Below are 8,728 nucleotides of genomic sequence, written 5' to 3' on the forward strand. Positions count from 1 at the left end.
AAAAGATGGATAGGTAAAGTACAGAACAATCTTTTCTTATCTCTTCCTCCTCTGGATAAAATAAAAATGTATGGAAAATTTTGAAACTGTGAATCAAGATTGTTATCACTACAAAAATCAATACATAGTATTCAGATAATGAATTACTGTATAATGCTGACTCATTCCAGGAAGTGTTCTTATCATTTGTATTGTGTTACAGAAATGGCGTCCTCCAGCAGTCTCCTGTCTGAAGATCAGTTCCAGTGCTCCATCTGTCGGGATGTGTTCACTGAGCCAGTCTCCACTCCATGTGGACACAACTTCTGCAAGGCCTGTATCAGCGGATACTGGGATACCACTAGCCTGTGCCAGTGTCCAATGTGTAAGCATCATTTCTACATAAGACCAGAGCTAAAGACCAACACGACACTCAGAGATGTCGCAGATCATTTTAAGAGGAAGAGAGTCAGAGATGAATCTCTTCACAGGGCTGAGAAAGGGGTCTGTGACTTCTACATGGAGAACCTGGAGGACAGAATAATGTGTAAGAAACACAACACAATCCTTGAGCTGTTTGGTAGAACTGACCAGATGTGTGTTTGTCAGTTCTGTTCTGAGACAGACCACAAGACTCACCACATCGTCCATCTAGAGGAAGAATGTGGAGAGAGGAAGGCTCAGCTTGGGAAGATGGAGGCACAAGTACAGCAGATGATCCAGGAGCGAATGCAAAAAGGATTGGGAGATCAAACATTCAGTAGAGCTCAGCAAGAGAGACGCAGAGAGAGAGATAACAGACAGCATGCAGGTCTTCACTGATCTGGTGCGCTCCATTGAGAGAAGCCAGGCTGAGCTCATTGAGGTGGTTGAGGAGAAGCAGGAAGCAGCAGAGACGCGGGCTGAAGGGTTCATTAAAGAGCTGGAGCAGGAAATTAATGAGCTACTGAGGAGAAGCACTGAGCTGAAGCATCTCTCACACACTGAGGATCACCTTCAACTCCTCCAAAGCTCCCTATCCCTATGTACCCCTCCAAATGCCAAGAACTGGTCTGAGATCAGTATTCACACTGAGCTGATGAATGTGATGAGAGTTTTGAGGGGCTCTGTGTCGGAGATGGAGGAGAAGACGAGGAAAGCATTTTCTGAGCTTATGGAAAAATGCAATAAAGCAATGGAGAAGTTTCCTGACAAGCTGAAGATTCCTGACAAGCTGAAGATTCCTGACAATCTGAAGAGTATGCAACAATATGCCGTGGATGTGACTCTGGACCCTGATACAGCAAATCCCTTTCTCGGCCTGTCTGCGGATGGGAAACAAGTGAGTATTGGACATACATGGAACTTTCGCCCTGAAAACCCAAAGAGGTTTGTTAGTCGATGTATCCTGGGAAAGGAGGGCTTCTCCTCGGGGAGATTCTACTATGAGGTGCAGGTGAAGGGGAGGAATTCCTGGGAGTTAGGAGTGGCCAGAGAGTCCATTGATAGGTCCATTGAGAGGACACACTTAGAGGTTCTGTTGGATTCAGGGCTTCCACTGACCCCTGAGGGTGGATTCTGGACAATGGGACAGAAATATAAAAGGTATGGGATTACCTATGAGGCCAACACCTCTCCTTCTGTAACCCTCACCTTGGAGACGCCCCAGAAGGTGGGGGTGTTTTTGGATTATGAGGAGGGTCGGGTGTCATTCTACAATGTGGAGACCAAAGCTCATATCTTCTCTTTCACTGGCTGCAACTTCACTGAGAAACTCTATCCATTCTTTGACTGTGGGTTTCATGATAATAACGATCCAGCATTGATCATCTCCCCTGTCAGTCATACAGACTGAATTAGGGCACATTAAAGTGACAGGGCACAATACTAAGGCTGGGATTCAATATGTAACCTCGCTATAGTGCGCTTGACATTTAAAGGTCCTTCCCAATGGACTACTCCACGTCTGTAGTTTTTACCTTGAATGCGAACTCCATGAACGCGGTAACATTGCCTTTAAAAGCCACATTGTCGAATAGAGCCATCTTATTGAATCCCAACCTTAATACATTTTTCTGCCTAATAGTAGCCCTGCCACTCTGTTTGCTAAAGCTGAGGGATGGCCTGGAGAAATGTAACCACTCTCAAATTCATAGATTGACTGACAGTTCATAAGATCACAATTATAGTATTCAACTTATTTTGAAGCTGAGCATTGGTTGTTGACAAATATATTGTTTACAAACAGTGGAGTATTGACATCAGGGCTTGGTCACACTATTTGGATAGTCCCACAGATGATCTACAGATGGTTATACTATCAACAAACTATATGTTGATAAGCAACAGCTTGCTATGGTTACTGTTAAGGTTAGGTTTAGAATAAGGGTTGGGGTTAGGGTTTGGATAAGGGTTAAGGTTAGAGTTAGGGCTAGGGTTGGGATTAGTGGTTAGTTAGTTTAAATGTTGTCCCATCTCCTTGGGATTATCCAAATAAAGTGTTGCCTGCAGATTTTAAAAGCAATGTTCCCGCGTTCTCAGAGATCACATCTGGTAAACTCTGCGTATGTCGGCTCAATCGGAAGTTGCCTTTATTGCCAACAGATTGTCAACAACCCGTGATCGGATTGAATGCTGGCCCATGAGGGTGATTGTTGAAGTTGGTTGATTTAACTGGTTGAATTATAGGTCCCAATCATGAAATCTACCTTCCAAATTCAACTTCAAGACTAAGACAGACTAGGACAACTCAATCGTTGAATCATCAAAAATCAAGTATCTACATCTTAATCACAGAGGACATCTCCCCATTATATAATTGAAATATTTGAATTTACAGAGAAGTGGAGGATTTCTTACATATTTTCTGGTGTTATCACATACTGGCTAATATTTGGAAAAGAGTACAAGAAGGGTTAGTCCCTGTTTTACATGATTTTGTTATCTCGCCACAAACAGAGATATTGGCAGACTTAAGGGACAGATGCAACACTGTATACAATGTTTTGATTCTGCTGTGGGAAGGTTTTCATTTTTAAAACTCTGAAAACTAATATGCTATTGGATTCTTTCAAAAATAACTGTCAAACACTACTAAACTCAGCAAACAAAGAAACTCACTGTCCTCTCACTGTCAACTGCGTTTATTTTCAGCAAACTTAACATATGTTCATACAAATATTTACACAACAAGATTCAACAACTGAGACATAAACTGAACAAGTTCCACAGACATGTGACTAACAGAAATTGAATTATGTGTCCCTGAACGAGGGCGGATGGGTGTCGAAATCAAAAGTAACAGTCAGTATCTGGTGTGGCCACCAGCTGCATTAAGTACTGCAGTGCATCTCCTCCTCATGGACTGCAGCAGATTTGCCAGTTCTTGCTGTGAGATGTTACCCCACTCTTCCACCAAGGCATCTGCAAGTTCCCGGACATTTCTGAGGGGAATGGCCCTAGGCCTCACCCTCCGATCCAACATGTCCCAGACGTGCTCAATGGGATTGAGATCCGGGCTCTTCGCTGGCCATGGCACTGACATTCCTGTCTTTCAGGAAATCACGCACAGAACAAGCAGTATGGCTGGTGGCATTGTCATGCTGGAGGATCATGTCAGGATGAGCCTGCAGGAAGGGCACCACATGAGGGAGGAGGATGTCTTCCCTGAAACACACAGCGTTGAGATTGCCTGCAATGACAACATGCTCAGTCTGATGATGCTGTGACACACCACCCCAGTCCATGAGGGACCCTCCAACTCCAAATCGCTCCCGCTCCAGAGTGCAGGCCTCGGTGTAATGCTTATTCTTTCAACGATAAACGAGAATCTGACCATCCCCTCTCGAATCTGACCATCACCCCTGTAACAAAACCGTGACTCGTCAGCGAAGAGCACTTTTTGCCAGTCCTGTCTGGTCCAGCGATGATGGGTTTGTGCCCATAGGCGAGGTTGTTGACTGGTGATGTCTGGTGAGGACCTGCCTTACAACAGGCCTAGAAGCCCTCAGTGCAGCCCCTCTCAGCCTATTGCGGACAGTCTGAGCGCTGACAGAGGGATAGCGCATTCCTCGTGTAACTCGGGCAGTTGTTGTTGCCATCCTGTACCTGTCCCGCAGGCTTGATGTTCGGATGTACCGGTCCTATGCAGGTGTTGTTACACGTGGTCTGCCATTGCGAGGACGATCAGCTGTTCGTCCTGTCTCCCTGTAGCGCTGTCTTAGGCGTCCCACAGTACGGACATTGCAATTTATTGCCCTGGCCACATCTGCAGTCCTCATGCCTCCTTGCAGCATGCCTAAAGCACGTTCACCCAGATGAGCAGGGACCCTGGGCATCTTTGTTTTGTTGTTTTTCAGAGTCAGTAGAAATGCCTTGTTAGTGTCCTAAGTTTTCATAACTGTGACCTTAATTGCCTACCGTCTGTAAGCTGTTAGTGTCTTAATGACCGTTCCACAGGTGCATGTTCATTAATTGTTTATGGTTCATTGAACAAAAAAGGGAAACAGTGTTTAAACCTTTTACAATGAAGATCTGTGAAGTTATTTGGATTTTTACGAATTATCTTTGAAAGACAGGGTCCTGAAAAAGGGACGTTTCTTTTTTTGCTGAGTTTATAAACTAAAAGGATTGACAAATGGGACCAAATGGGACCAAATAATACATCAAGAGGCATCATAGACAAAGGAAAGGTTGCAAGTTAAACATTTTCCTGAAGGCCAGTCATATGGCAATTCTATTTGTTGTTTTTTCTGTTGAGATAATATACACTGCTCAGAAAAATAAAGGGAACACTAAAATAACACATCCTAGATCTGAACGAATTAAATATTCTTATTAAATACTTTTTTCTTTACATAGTTGAATGTGCTGACAACAAAATCACACAAAAATGATCAATGGAAATTAAATTTATCAACCCATGGTCTGGATTTGGAGTCACACTCAAAATTAACGTGGAAAACCACACTACAGGCTGATCCAACTTTGATGTAATGTCCTTAAAACAAGTCAAAATGAGGCTCAGTAGTGTGTGTGGCCTCCACGTGCCTGTATGACCTCCCTACAACGCCTGGGCATGTTCCTGATGAGGTGGCGGATGGTCTCCTGAGGGATCGTCTCCCAGACCTGGACTAAAGCATCCGCCAACTCCTGGACAGTCTGTGGTGCAACGTGGCATTGGTGGATGGAGCGAGACATGATGTCCGAGTCCCAATCCCAGATCCCAGATATGCTCAATTGGATTCAGGTCTGGGGAATGGGTGGGCCAGTCCATAGCATCAATGCCTTCCTCTTGCAGGAACTGCTGACACACTCCAGCCACATGAGGTCTAGCATTGTCTTGCATTAGGAGGAACCCAGGGCCAACCGCACCAGCATATGGTCTCACAAGGGGTCTGAGGATCTCATCTCGGTGCCTAATGGCAGTCAGGCTACCTCTGGCAAGCACATGAGGGCTGTGCGGCCCCCCAAAGAAATGCCATCCCACACCATGACTGACCCACCACCAAACCGGTCATGCTGGAGGATGTTGTAGGCAGCAGAACGTTCTCCACGGCATCTCCAGACTCTGTCACGTCTGTCACATGTGCTCAGTGTGAACCTGCTTTCATCTGTGAAGAGCACAGGGCGCCAGTGGCGAATTTGCCAATCTTGGTGTTCTCTGGCAAATGCCAAACGTCCTGCACGGTGTTGGTCTGTAAGCACAACCCCGACCTGTGGATGTCGGGCCCTCATACCACCCTCATGGAGTCTGTTTCTGACCGTTTGAGCAGACCCATGCACATTTGTGGCTGGCTGGAGGTCATTTTGCAGGGCTCTGGCAGTGCTCCTCCTGCTCCTCCTTGCACAAAGGCGGAGGTAGCGGTCCTGTTGCTGGGTTGTTGCCCTCCTACGGCGTCCTCCACATCTCCTGATGTACTGGCCTGTCTCCTGGTAGCGCCTCCATGCTCTGGACACTACGCTGACAGACACAGCAAACCTTCTTGCCACAGCTCGCATTGATGTTCCATATTGGATGAGCTGCACTACCTGAGGCACTTGTGTGGGTTGTAGACTCCGTCTCATGCTACCACTAGAGTGAAAGCACCGACAGCATTCAAAAGTGACCAAAACATCAGCCAGGAAGCATAGGAACTGAGAAGTGGTCTGTGGTCTCCACCTGCAGAACCACTCCTTTATTGGGGTTGTCTTGCTAATTGCCTATAATTTCCACCTGTTGTCTATTCCATTTGCACAACAGCATGTGAAATGTATTGTCAATCAGTGTTGCTTCCTAAGTGGACAGTTTGATTTCACAGAAGTGTGATTGACTTGGAGTTGCATTGTGTTGTTTAAGTGTTCCCTTAATTTTTTTTGAGCAGTGTATTTATTATTGATGTTTTTCTGTATGTTTTTTCTGTTTATGTCTTTCTGTAGTTTGTTAGGGTAATAGTTTTTTTTTCTGTGGGTGTGTTTTGTTGTTAGGGTGTTGGTTTGCTTTCTTTGTCTACCAGACCATGGATAGTGGGTTGAAGGGGTTGGAAATTCTGGGGGAGGTGTGGAGAGTAATCTGGGGGACCATGAACCTTAAGGTCCCACTTGGGATGGTTATTTGTAAGGAAGGAAAGACCCTCAAAGACCCTTGTAAAACATATTTAATCTTTGTAAAAAATAAAATAAAGAATAGTTTAGTCCCCCAAACATGGGGGTTGGTGGTGGGCTATTAATGAAATATTATATAATAAAATAATAATTACAGAGAAATCTAAAGTGAGTTTCTACATCTCCACCTATAAAATAGCAAGACCATGTGGCATAATAAAATAGCTCAACAACTTGCAGATGAAAGCTGTTTAGTACTGAATCCTATGAACAAGAGCTCTTGATATATTCACAGTAATAAAATGAACATATGCTACTTGTTTGTGTCTGCTTGTTTTTCTCCAGGGAAGGGATCCATCTCCCAACATCATCATCCTCACTGATATTACTAATAGTTGTTTCATGTCACAGAGTCTCCCTGAACAATGTTTAAGACAAAACATCTTATGACAATCATACAGATTAGAAGCCAGGCAGCATCCGGCAAATAGTAATTTATTCTACATTTACATTTAGATATACTCTATTTATAAGTATAGAATTATACTTAGAGTACAGTATAATTATACCTATAAATATATTTCTGCGCAATAGACAGCCAATTCTCAGTTATATCCACTAGAATATAAAATAGGTCATTGAGGTCAGCTCAACCCATCAACAGCTCTTATAGGTCATAGGGGTCAACTTAACACATGATCAAGCGTTGAGTGAAATCTGTTATTCGGTGGGTGATATAATAGTACGTTTTCAGTCACCATAGCGGTCAGTCAAGATGGTTGAAACCTGCCCTGAGACATCTCTCTCTCTCTCTCTCTCTCTCTCTCTCTCTCTCTCTCTCTCTCTCTCTCTCTCTCTCTCTCTCTCCCTCTCTCCCCCTAACTAGGACATTATTGTATTGAAGCTGTTGATACCAACCGAACCCATTCTAAATTGAGCGTGAAAATCCCAGCAGCTTTGCAGTTCTTGACACAAATCAGTGCGCCTGGCACCTACTACCATACCCCGTTAATAATAATATAATAATAATAATATATGCCATTTAGCAGACGCTTTTATCCAAAGTGACTTACAGTCATGTGTGCATATATTCTACGTATGGTGGTCCCGGGATCGAACCCACTACCCTGGCGTTACAAGCGCCATGCTCTACCAACTGAGCTACAGAAGGACCGTTAAAAGGCACTTTAATATTGTGTCTTGCCCATTCAACCCCTGAATGGCACACACACACAATCCATGTCTGAATTGTCTCAAAGCTTAAAAATCTTTATTTAACCTCTCTCCTCCCCTTCGTCTACACTGATTGAAGTGGATTTAACAAGTGACATCAATAAGGGATCCTAGCTTTCAACAGGATTCACCTATGCTATGGAAAGAGCATAATGTGCACAATGTTTTGTACACTCATTGCTCTGGCTCTACCTAAATGGACCTGCTGTGTGTCTCTCACTTGGCTGACTTGCTAATTGTTTTCTATGTAGAGTAGCTGAAATCAATTTAGCCAAGGGAGTGATTAAAGCATGTCAGGTGAGCTGCAGTATCAGATACAACACCTCCTATTAAGGAATCCTATACCTCTCTGTACCCCTCTATACCCCCCTATACCTCTCTGTACCCCTCTAAACCTCTCTAACCCTCTCCGTAACTTTTCCGTTCCTCTTTACACCTCTCTATACCTTTCTGTACCTCTCTGTACCCCTGTTCACTCATGAATGGCCAGGGGCATGACTCAACACCATCATTACGTTTGCTGATAACAGGTAACAGTGGTAGGCCTGATCACCGACAATGATGAGACAGCCTATAGGGAGGAGGTCAGAGACCTGACCGTGAGGTGCAAGGACAACAACTCTCCCTCAGCGTGATCAAGACAAAGGAGATGATCGTGGACTACAGGGAAAGGAGGACCGAGCACGCCCCCATTCTCGACGGGGCTGTAATGGAGCAGGTTGAGAGCTTGGCGTCCACATCACCAACAAACCAAGCACACCAAGACAGTCGTGAAGAGGGCACGACAAAACCTATTCCTCCTTAAGAGACTGAAAATATTTGGCATGGGTCAAATCTTTCAGATCCTCAAAAGGACTTACAGCTGCACCATCCAGAGCATCCTGACCGGTTGCATTACTGTCTGGTATGGCGACTGCTCGGCTTCCGACCGCAAGGCACTACAGAGGGTATTGCG

General features: G+C 44.6%; 1 pseudogene; it reads left to right on the forward strand.

The window, feature by feature from the left end:
* Positions 1–204: 204 nt before the first annotated feature.
* LOC124026360 lies at positions 205–1,813 on the forward strand (annotated as a pseudogene).
* The last annotated feature ends 6,915 nt before the right edge of the window (positions 1,814–8,728 follow it).

Source organism: Oncorhynchus gorbuscha, unplaced genomic scaffold (genome assembly GCF_021184085.1).
Source record: "Oncorhynchus gorbuscha isolate QuinsamMale2020 ecotype Even-year unplaced genomic scaffold, OgorEven_v1.0 Un_scaffold_2689, whole genome shotgun sequence".
In the NCBI taxonomy this organism is placed as follows: Eukaryota; Metazoa; Chordata; class Actinopteri; order Salmoniformes; family Salmonidae; genus Oncorhynchus; species Oncorhynchus gorbuscha.